At 49.9% G+C, this 11,211-nt stretch overlaps 1 long non-coding RNA gene across 1 annotated transcript in view; it reads right to left on the bottom strand.

The window, feature by feature from the left end:
• LOC109381858 (uncharacterized) overlaps positions 1-10,953 on the bottom strand; it is a 72,637-nt gene extending 61,684 nt beyond the window's left edge. Inside the window, exons 1-2 of the long non-coding RNA XR_002123829.1 lie at positions 10,839-10,953; positions 2,990-3,107 (exon numbers count right to left, since the gene is read on the bottom strand). This is a non-coding gene — a long non-coding RNA (uncharacterized LOC109381858). The remainder of the gene's footprint in view (positions 1-2,989; positions 3,108-10,838) is intronic.
• Between the last annotated feature and the right edge of the window lie 258 nt (positions 10,954-11,211).

Raw genomic sequence — 11,211 nt, 5'->3', positions numbered from 1 at the left:
CACACACACACACACACCTCCCTCAGGCACCCGGAACAGCCCTGTGCCAAGTGTCCTGGGACAGGGACGCCCGCAGCCAGCCATGGCGGGAAGGTGACCTGGAGAACAATGCCTCCCCTCCCACCACCTGTGCAGACACAAGGAGCCATTGTCAGCCTGGCACTCGCCACAGGGCAGTCTCTCAACAGGCACTCCTGGCGGCTGTGCCAGCATGTGGGGGCGGAAGGCTGGCGGCTCCCCAGGACCACCTGCTCCCACCCCCCCATCCAGAGCCTTCTGCCTGGTCCTGCAGATCCTGAGGGGCTTAACTCCCTGGCCCACCTTCCCTCCCCAACCCCTCAGGGCTGATTAACTCTCCTCAAGGGGCACCTAGGGATTACAAAGGGCCGGGCTTGGTGGTGAGAAGTGTGGAACATAGATTCAAACACACATGCTGTGTGACCTTGGGCAAGTCACTTCACCTCTCTGAGTCTCAATGACCACATCTGTAAAATGGGCTCATGCTACCAGCTATCTCACAGGGTTGGTGGGATGATTAACTGAGTCAGAGCATACAAAATGCCAAGGCAGTGGGTGCAGCCCTGAGATCCGGGAGGCCTGGGCTGTAGTGCCTGCTGCTTCCTTGCCACAAGGCCTTGAGCAATGATATCCCCACTCTGCACCTTGGTCTTCTCACTGTGCAAGTGGGGGTGACCCTTGCCCCTCCCTCTGAGAGGAGTCCATTCTGTGAAACCCTTACACACAGCTCAGGGTGGGCTTGGCACACAGTAGGCACTCAATGCTGGCCATGACCATTATCTTACATGGAATGGGGCTTGTTGTCTCATTTTTTGCATTCACCTGACCGATGTTTTCTGTGTACCTACTATGCTCTGTTAATGGTGCTGAGCGTCTTACCCTGACGCTGTTCTGTCCCCCTGGGCCACAGCGGGCCCCTAATTGATGCTTGCTGACAGACTCAATGAGGGAAGGTGATTCAGTGATGTCATCATTTCCGAGTACCCCAAGAACATCAGCTAGAAGTAGTCAGGTGACCTGGGTCAGCCTCTTAGGAGCCTGTGACATCCCGCCAGGGCCCTTTGTCGGTCAAGTGGAAACAGGCCCGCTGATCCCTGCTCCATTAGCAAAGCTGTGGTGAGGCTGAAGCAAGACCGAAAGAGGGAGAGAGCGAGGGTGCAGCTCAGTGGGCAATAACGATGCAGGGACACCCCGCCGGGGCGGCCCGAGCTTTCTAGGACCCTCTCCTCCTCATCCTCAGGTCCCTGTTCAAAGGGAACCTCGCCCGGGCAGCTGTGCCCCCTCTTAGGCCCCACGGCCACACTCTGATTGCTTTCATCAGAAAACGCTCAGCCCCACCTGACGTCAGGCGATGCATTCAGTGGCTCGGCAGGTTCACCCTCTCCTCTAAAACCCGGATTCCTCCCTCTTGGCACTACTGCCACTTGGGGTCAGATCACTCTCTGTCATGAAGACCCCCTGGCCTGGGCACGGTAGGAGTCGTTGAGCAGCAGCTGTGGCCTCTACCCACGAGACGACATTAGCGTCCCCTCCCCCACCCAGCTGTGCCACCACAAATGCCTCCAAACACTGCCAAGTGTCCCTGGGGGCCAGAATAGTATCCAGCTGAGATAATGAGCTCAAGGAGGGCAGGGCTTTTTATCTGCCTGGTTTCCTGCCATATGCCCCCGTGTACACAATACGGATTCGCCGCATACTTGTCAAATGAATCTTGAACAGAGGACTCCCATGACACATGTGGTTTCCCTTTCCTAGAATTTCTCTCTTCCACCCCTTTTTCTAGTGAACTAGAACTCACGCTTCAAGACCTTGGGAGGCAACATGTAAGAGGAAAGAGAGCTGAGCAGAAACTGAGGTGAGGAGAACAGCGCCTACTCTAGGTCACGGAAAGGGGCACCCATGACCCGCGCCAGCCTCCTAAGCCCTGCAGGAACGTGAGTCAGGATGGCCAGATCGTCCCATTTTTTCAAGAGAAGCCAGAGGAATGAATTTTATGTGAGATCTGGTATTTCAAATATTGGCGACTGATTCACATTTAAAAAAAAAAAAAAAACTTCAAGGGCCAAACCAAACAAACCCCTGGCCTGGATTTGGCCTATGGGCGGCCCGTTGGCAAGGTCTGCTCTCGGGGCTTTGATGGATACGGTCACCTTGGAGTGTGCTAAAGTGTTTGAAGACAGTTCTTCCTGGTGTCTCGCTTGCATCCCCTTCTCTGTAGCTGTGTGGGAGGGGTCCTCGTATAGCTGACGCAGCTCTGATGCGTGGAGGCAAAGCCCCCGGCTCTAGGTAAAAGCCACAGGCAACAGCTCAGCCCACCCTACACTGGCTGTAGGCCCGGCTCAACCCAGAGACAGGGGTGGAGGTCTCACCCCCAGACTGAGAGAGGCATTTCTGGCTCCAAAATCCCCACGTCAGGCGCAGGGGAGACCAGCCCTCAGGCTGGGGCTGTTTACCCCAGACTCCTTGGCCTCGTTAAGAAGTAAAAACAGGGAAACCAAGGCAGGGCTGGGCCTCATGGTCCCTTGGGCAGGCTCAGAGGAGCCAGGAGGCAGACTCCTCTGGAAAGTCCCTCTTCTTCAGAGCTGGTTGGGCGCCAGGGAAAGAGGACACCAGGGTCTCCTAGCCTCTGAGGCTCCAGCCACATCCAGCAGCTCCTCAAGCCTCTGCCCTTCCTGGGACAGAACTTTGTAGAAACTGAAGTTGAAAAAGCCCCTCTCCGGGAACCCAAGGCCTTCTTGATGGGAACCGCGGGACTGCGAGACAGGGGCGTGAACCCTGGTCCCCAGGCCCGATGTTGGCTAGAGACCCTAGAAGCCAGAGCCAGTTCCCCCGCTGCCCATGGCCCTCTCAAGGGCCCTACCAGCCATTTCCCTCAGCCAGACCCTAAACCAGCCAGGCCCAGGTTGTATCAGGCACGGCTTCCATCATCCAGGGGGCCAGGAGGCCTGCAGACCAGACTTCTAAGCCTCACCTTGCTGTGTGAGCTGAGGCAGGTCACCTGGGCTCTCCAGCTCTGGTTCTGCATCCATAAAAGGCCTCCATCCGTCTGTTGTAGGATGTCAAGTGAGCACGTGGGCCCGTGGTGGGTGCTGGAAAGGGAGAAAAGATAATAACATTTAGTGAGCAAGTACTCTGCTCTAGTGCTGAACAATCTACACTCTTCATCCTCACCATAGAACACTGAACTTGGTCACTCAACAAACATTTGGTGAGCACCTACTATGTGCCAGGCTCTAAAGCTTTCATGGAGAATAACACAGAACTGAACTCTGCCCCTTGGAGCTTATAGTCTAGAGGGTGGGGAGTAATAAACTCCCCAAATCATAATGTCAAGTGGTGGAGAAAAAATTTAATGCAGGGTAAAGGGACAACAGGGTAAAGGAATAATAGGAGCAATTTAAAAAAGGAGGTCAGAGCAGGCCTTCTGGGGGCATTTAAACAGAGAGCTGATTAGGGTGAAGGAGGGGTATCTGGGGGAAGGATGTTGCAGGCAGAGGAAACAGCAAGTGCAAAGGTCCTGAGGCAGAGAAGAGGATAGAAGAAGATGAGGTTATAAGGGGGAGCAGAGGGCAGATCACCTACAGCCTGGTGAACCACAGGGAGGAGTGGTTTTCCTGCCAAGTAAGATTGGAGCCATGTGAGGATTTTGAGTAGAAGAGGGTCAGGACCTGATTTCTTATTACTATCCCCATCTTAGAAATGAGAAATCTGAGGATCAGAGAGGCGAAGTCACATGCCCAAGGTCACACAGCCATTGAATGGCAGAGGTGGAATTTGAACCCATATCTGTGTGACTCCCAAGGCGGGAATCTTTTTAATTCCTTGGCTGCCTCTGGCTCTGGCATGAGTCAGGAGGCCGGATGAGGTGCAGAGAGAGGCGGCCTCTCAGAGCTGCCCTTTGCAGCCTCCTGCCCCTGCCTGACACACCATATCTTTTTCCCACTCATGCCTTCTCCCTCACCCTCAGCCATCCTACAGCTGCCCAGGTGATCGCCTCACATTTAAGACCCTCTGCTCCCATGTGCGTATTGATTTTCAGTGATGGACAAAAGGAGGGGCTATTCAAAAGGACCCCGGTACTAATGGAGGGTGACAGGCAAGGACGTTGGAGCCTCTGGCACAGCTGTGGCTCTGCCTCTAATTTGCAGTGGCCAGGGCCAGTCCCTGGTCTCCAATGCCATGCTTGCTTCAAGGACAATCACTTTCTTTTTCTCGTAAAAGGAAGAGAAATTGTCAGCCCTTCGGTTTCACTCTGAGCTTGTCGATGTCTTTCCAGTAACTGAAGACGAGTGGCTGGGCCACAGGAGGCTGCCTGTGGAGGCTTTGGGGACCCTGGGTGATGCCACCTGGCCCGCCTTGCATCACCCCCGTCTCCGCGCCTCTCCCGCCTCCTCCAGTAATTGCGGTATTTGGTTTCCCTTCCACACCAAATGCGAAACTCTCCTGGAGGTAACGCAAAGAGGAATCGGTGTCAATCTCTGAACTGTGGTTGAACAAAGGTATTCTTAGGCGCCTGCTTGCGAGGGTGGTGAACTTCTGGTGCTAAAAGCAGAATTGCTTTTCAGTAAATGTTATTACTCAAAAGGAACTTGTCACCACCGCGGCCACCTCGGGCCTCTTTCAACTGCCACACTGTCTGCCTGGCCCAAGGCGGGAGGGGGTTGTTTCTCTCTGTGGCTCCCTATGGCCCCACCAAGCCGCTGGGGGAAACTTTGGCTGTCTCAGCTGACCCTGGCCCGCTGAGACTCAAGTTCAAATACCCACAGCCTGCCTAGGCACCGTATCTGAAGGTACCCGCTGTTTGCTGATTCAGCATTTAGGTCTCCGAGTTTGAGTGGTCTCGGCTGGGCCAAGCTGGAGCTGAGCGTGCGGTCAGGGCATAAGGGAGAGTTGTCCGGTGACTGTTTTTTCACGAAGTGTTGCCTATCTCGGCAACTCATCTCTCTTAATCCCTATTTCCTCTTCTCTAAAATGCGAGGGGGGAATAACAATACCCCATTGTAAAGAGCTAAGCAGAGCAATTGGCCATAGTACATGCTTAATAAATAGGAAGGTTATTATTCATAATGAAAATGACACTGGATTTAAATCAGACAGACCAGGGCTCAGATCTCAGCTCCACCATCCACGGGTTGCATGATCTTGGACAAGTCCATTCAGCTCTCCGGGCCTCAGTTTTCTCCGGTAGAAAGTAGGGATAATAATGATGCCCAGTGTGTAAGATTGTTGGGAGGACTCAGTGAGTTGGAGCATGTAAATCACCAGGTACACAGTAGGTATGCAGTAGGCATGAGTTCCGTTCCCTCTCTTTCTTGCCTTAGGGAGACTAGCCCCTGAGCCGTCCATCCGCCTGAGCAACCCGGCCCACAGGCAATGGCTTCCCTCGCTGAGACGCTTCTGTGAAAGCACGCACCAGGGTCCAGAGGGCAGATGAGACCCCACCAGACCAACCTCAATGCAGCCCTTGCAGGACACAGTCTCCTGTAGAAAGGCCTCAAACCACAGAATGGCCTGTCACGATCCCAACCTAACGCTCTCAGAGGACACCCTGAGGTCCCTTCCTCCACCTGCCACTGAGAAGCACCAATGACATGAGTGAGCCCTGTGTGTTTCATGGATCATCTCACTGAGTCTCCACCGCAACCTCTAGGTAGGTCGCCTCGTTGTTCAGCCACTTGCAGGTGTGGAAACCGAGGCTCAGGGAGGTGAGTGGTCTGGTGGGCTGAGATTTGAACCCAGGGCGCCCCATTGTCAAGCCACACACATAACCACCGCACTCTGTCTGATGACTGAGGCTCTGATGGTGCTTCCGTGTCACCAAAGGTACAATTACATTCAGATTGTGTCTGGGTATAAAAAAAAAATGTATTTCTGTTCTTTATTAAATTTTTTATTTTGAAATTATTGTAGATTCACAAACAGTTGGAAGAAATAAACAGAGAGATCTCATGTACCCTCTCCCCAGATTACCAGTGACAACATCTTGCAAAACTATCGTACAATGTCACCACGAGGATGTTGACATCGATACAGGCAAGATACAGGACATTTCCATCACCCCCAGGACCCCCAGGTTGCCCTTTCACAGCCAAACCCTTTTCCCACCCCCAACTGTGTCCCTGACCCCAGCAGCCACTAATCTGGTCCCCATTTCTATAACTGTGTGAGTTCAAGAATGTTATACAAATGGAATTGTATGGCACGGGGAACCCTTTGGGGTTGACACTTTTTTCTTAACTCAGCACCGTTCCCTAAAGATTCACCCGAATTTCTGTGTGTATCCATATTTGGTTCCTTCTTATTGCTGAGCAATATTCTACGGTATGGATGTACCACAGTTTCCTTATTCACTATTGAAAGGCATCTGGGGTACTTCCAGCTTTCGCCTCTTATGAATCAAACTACTATGAACCCTTGCGGACAGGTTCCTGTGTGAACATAAGTTTCCATGTCTATGTCCAGGAGGGTAATTTCTGGGTCAGATGTTAGTTTTTAAGAAATTGCCTAACTGTTTTCCAGAACATTGTACCATTTTACATTCCCTTTAGGAATGTGTGAGTGATCCAGTTTCTCCAGTCCTCACCAGCATTTAGCGTTCTCGTCATTGTTTTGTTTTAGTCATGCTGATAGGTGAGCAGTAATAGCTCCTGGTGGTTTTAATTTGCTTTTCCCTGATGGCTAATCACATTGAACCTCTTTTCGTGGGCTTATTTGCATCTGTGCATCCTCTTCTGTAAAACATCTGTTCCTGCCTTTTGCTCATTTTCTAACTGGGTTTTTTTTTATTATTATTACTTGCTGAGTTTTGAGAGTTCTTGATACATTCTAAACACTAGCCCTTTGTCAGATGTGTTGTTTGCAAATACTTTCTCCCAGTCTGCGGCTTGTCTTTTCATCCCCTTAAAGCACCTTTCACAAAGCAAAAGGTTTTAATTTTGATGAGGCACCATTTATCAATTTTTCCTTTTATGAATCACGCTTTTGGTGTTCAAGTTTAATCATTCTTTGCCTAGCCTTAGAGCCCAAAGATTGACTTTTCTTTAAATATAAAACATTTCCATAATCCATAAATGTTTTATAAATGTTTTACATTTAAGTCTATGATTCATTTTGAGTTCTTTTTTTTTTTTTAAAGAAATTTTATTGGGAAACAATGTGTTTTCCCAGGACCTATGAGTTCCAAGTCAAGTAGTTGTTTCAATCTAGTTGTAGAGGGTGCAGTTCCTTGGCCCATGTGGGAATCAAACCGGCAACCCTGATGCCATGAGCCCTCACCCCAACCACCTGAGCTAACCGGCCACCCCTTGAGTTAATTTTTATATAAGATGTGAGGTTTCAGTCAAGGGTTTTTTGTTGTTGTTCTTTTTTTTTTTTTGCCTATGGATATCTGATTGCCCCAGCATGGTTTACAGAAAAAGCTATCCTTCTTCCATTGAATTTCTTTTCACCTTGTCAAAAATCAGCTGTGCATATGTGTGTGGATCTCTTTCTGGGTTCTCTATTCTCTTCCATTGATTCCATGTCTATCTTTCTGCCAGTGCTACACTGTCTTGATTACTGTGTAGTAAACCTTAATATTGGTAGAATGATTCCTCCCAGTTTGTAGAAATTGTACAGCATATTTTAATTCATTAATAAGTGGGTGGCAAAGCTCTGTTTCCCAACTTATTCGTTTAAAAAGAGACTCCTGAGGCAGAGGTGGCTAAGGGGCTGTCAAAGAGCCATGCTTCACGTGTAAAGTGTCAGGTTGAAGATAAGTAGCTGCCCAGCCAGGTGACTACATTTCCCAATTTCCCTTGCATCTGGGTGGTACCAAGTGACTAGTTCAGGCCAATGGAAAGTGAGGGGAAATGTATACAGGTGTGTCAACCTGGGCGGATGGGTTCCTTCTCCGCCACCTCTCTTCTCTCTGGCTGGATGCACATCCTCAGGGTGACCTTGGAAGCTACCAGTTGAAGATGGCAGAGCCCTCATCAGTCAGGATACCTGAATGGCAACATGAAGCAAAGCTCCTCCTCCCTACAGTCATCCCAATGACCAAAAATGTCTGCATTTATAAATGAAATGTTCTAACACTATTACATTTTACAAGTGAAAATAGAAAATCCAATTTATAAAATACCTATCCGTGTACAACTGAAGCCATTTCAGATACCCCTGGCATTATTCACAATTTGGGAAATATATAGTCTAGACACTGGGTCAGCTGCTAGTCCACGCTCCTCCATCTAGAACTAGAAAAACAGAGGCCCAGGGAGGGATGGGATTTGCCCAAGGTCACACATTAAATCCAGGGCTGAACCCAAGTAATTCCACTCGTTAAATATAACTTAGTTTCATGAACCTTTGATTCCTTCTTTGAAAGAATGGACAAGTCTGAGCGTGTGTCACCCGAGACTCCAAGTGGATGATTATAAAGACAAATCATAATTAATAATTCCCTGCGAGGCAGGTCAGAGAGCTTCCGGGGCAGGGTGGCGCCTCTGAGCGCTGTTTTTGGAGAGAAGTAATTTTAAGACTTCCCGCCTTTCATGGGGGGTGGGGAAGCAATTTAAAATAAGCCTAATAAACATGGCTCATGTGGCTGTAGCCCATGGAATGAGGCTCTCATTTCCAGAAGCCACTCAGCCTTTATGATGTGGGGTTTGTCTGTGTGCTGAGGTTAAAGCGGGGGGAAAAAGACTAGGAGGGATTTATGGTGAAAAATAACATCAACAACAATAACTCCTTGTGGAACTGAGTGGGTCAATGCCTCGCGGTTGCTGAACTGAGTGGGTCAAAAGGCATCAGAAAAGGCAACTTTGGAGGACGGAGGAGGGCGGCAGTTAAGGGCACCAGTATCAGACCCACAGGCCTCAGTGCCAGGCTGCTTTGCCACAGAGCAGCAGCGAGTCTTAAGCCACTAACTTTGCCACCCTTGCCTCAGTTTACCCACTATGAGATGGGGATCATAACAGCACCTAGGGCTCTTTGAAACTAACATCTCCAAAAGAGCACTCTCTCCAGAAGCCTCTGGAACCCACCCAGGTAGGAACTTCTGTCTGTGCCTTGGCCACCATGCCCGGCATTGCACCCCATCATGCTAGCTAGCTCCACTGTGGACCACAGGAGCCTCCAAACCCAGCTTGACAGGTTAAGCCTCAAAGTTGCAGCAAAGTTAAGCTGCTGACTTGCCAGCAACTTCCCACCCTGGGCTATAGAGGGGCCAAGCCAGGGAGGGCGGACGAAGGCTTTTGTTTGCCCAGCCTCAGGTGAGGGTGAGAAGCAGCAACTACTGCCCATCCTGTGGCAGCACTCAGAGCTGTCTGCTCAGCCTTAAAGCCAGAGGAGGCAAGTCAGAACAGCCAAGAGGGAGACCCAGAGTCTGGGGGTGGGAAGTGATGCTGAAAGAAATGTCTATCCATCCACTCATCCACTCATCCATCCATTACCCATCCATCCATTCCCCTATTCACCCATCAATCCGTTCATCACCCATCTATCCATCCATCATCCATCCATCCATTCCATAAGCACATATTGAGCATTATGGGGGACCAGGCCCTGGGTTGGACATGGGGAAACAGCTGCGAATAAAGTCCCTGCCTTCAAGGAGCTGGCATTCTAGGCAGGGAGAGGGAAAACAAACAACTATGTAAATATTTACTATAATGACAGACTGACAAGTGCTAGGCAGAAAAATAAATTAAGATAGGAAGAGTGAATGCATGGCTGCTGTCAATGGAGGGGTCGATAAAGGGAAGAAAGAAGCGAAGGGCCAGCTCTGGTGAGAGAAAAGGGAGTGCAAAGGTCCTGAGGCCGGTCTGAGATTGGCATGTTGGAGCAACAGCCTAGAGACTAGTCAAGCCATCATGAGGGGAGAGAAGGGGGTGGAGGGAAATCCAAGAATAAGGCTGGGAGGGTCCTGGGCACAGGGAGACCCAGCTCCAGATCCGGTTCTGTAGAGTCAGGGGATGGTTTCTTTCCCTCTCCAGACCTCAGAGTTTCTGTCTATACAATGAAGGCCTAGGTGGGACTGTCCTTTCCCATCTGGGCCTCTGTCATTTGAAAAAGGTGGCTTTGCTCTTGCCTTGAGATCTAGAAGAGCAGGGTCTAGACTGCAAGGGTGAAAAACACAGGCTCTGGACTCAAGGTATTTCATCTCTGTGCGCCTCAGTGTTCTCAGCCATACAGTGGGAATCACAATATCACTCACAGGGCTCTTACCAAGAGTTGGCTGGATGCTGCAGGGAAAGTGTCTATTCCGGGCACCTTCCCTAGCCACTGTTATCATTAAGAAAAACTGTAGATTCTGCTGACCCTTCAACTCAGAGGTAAAGAGTGTGCAGCCATTAGATGTCCCTCTGTGGTACTGCTGGCCTTGGCTGGCAGGGTGAGGCTGGCACAAGCCTGGAGGCTAGGTCTCCAATGCTCGGTTCTAATCATGAGGGGATTGCAGAAAAGGAGCAATGGACAGAGCCCTTCGAGCAGCTCAGAGGCCTCCATCCTGGACGGGCAGCTTAGCACCAGCACACTGCTCCTCTGGGGGCAGACAGCAGAGGTTCCCACCTGGCTCCACCATGTCCAGTGCTCTGGCCTTGGGCTGCCCTTTTCCCTCTATGGGCCTCAGTTCACAAGTCAGAAGCATTGCTGGAGTTCTCCTCTAACCTCATCGGATCCAGTCCTACCTCAGGGCCTTTGCACTTGCTGAGTTGGCCACTCCTTGTCCTCCTTCAGGACTCAGCTCAAATGTCACTTCAGAGAAGCCACCCCTGACCCCCCCCAATCCAATATAACTCTATGTCCCCATTCATTCTTTGTCTCTACACATGTTTACTTACCTTCAGAACGCTCCTTAACACTCTAACATTATCTGCTCATCTCTTTGTTTACTTCTTGATTGTCTCACTCCTCCACCATGATGTCAGCTTCACAAGCAAACAGACTGCTTATCTTATCCACTGTATCTCCAGCACCTAGTACATAGCAGGTGTTCAGTAAATATTTGACGAAGGAATAATGGGACTTAATGATTTCTTTATTTTTCTTTTAAAAGCTTTCCCACTTAAAAACTAATTTTAATAACATCACTAACACATTACTGTGCTCTTTAAATTTTTCTTTACTGATACAGCTTATACTTAAAAGTCCCTTTGACTTCCATCCTGGATACTCCTGGAGGTGGTCATGTCACAGGTTTGGCTTATATCCTTC

The sequence above is a fragment of the Hipposideros armiger genome, unplaced genomic scaffold (assembly GCF_001890085.2).
Source record: "Hipposideros armiger isolate ML-2016 unplaced genomic scaffold, ASM189008v1 scaffold_54, whole genome shotgun sequence".
NCBI lineage: Eukaryota > Metazoa > Chordata > Mammalia > Chiroptera > Hipposideridae > Hipposideros > Hipposideros armiger.
Note: the sequence above shows the minus strand (reverse complement) of the source record. Positions and strands in the feature narration are given on the sequence as shown.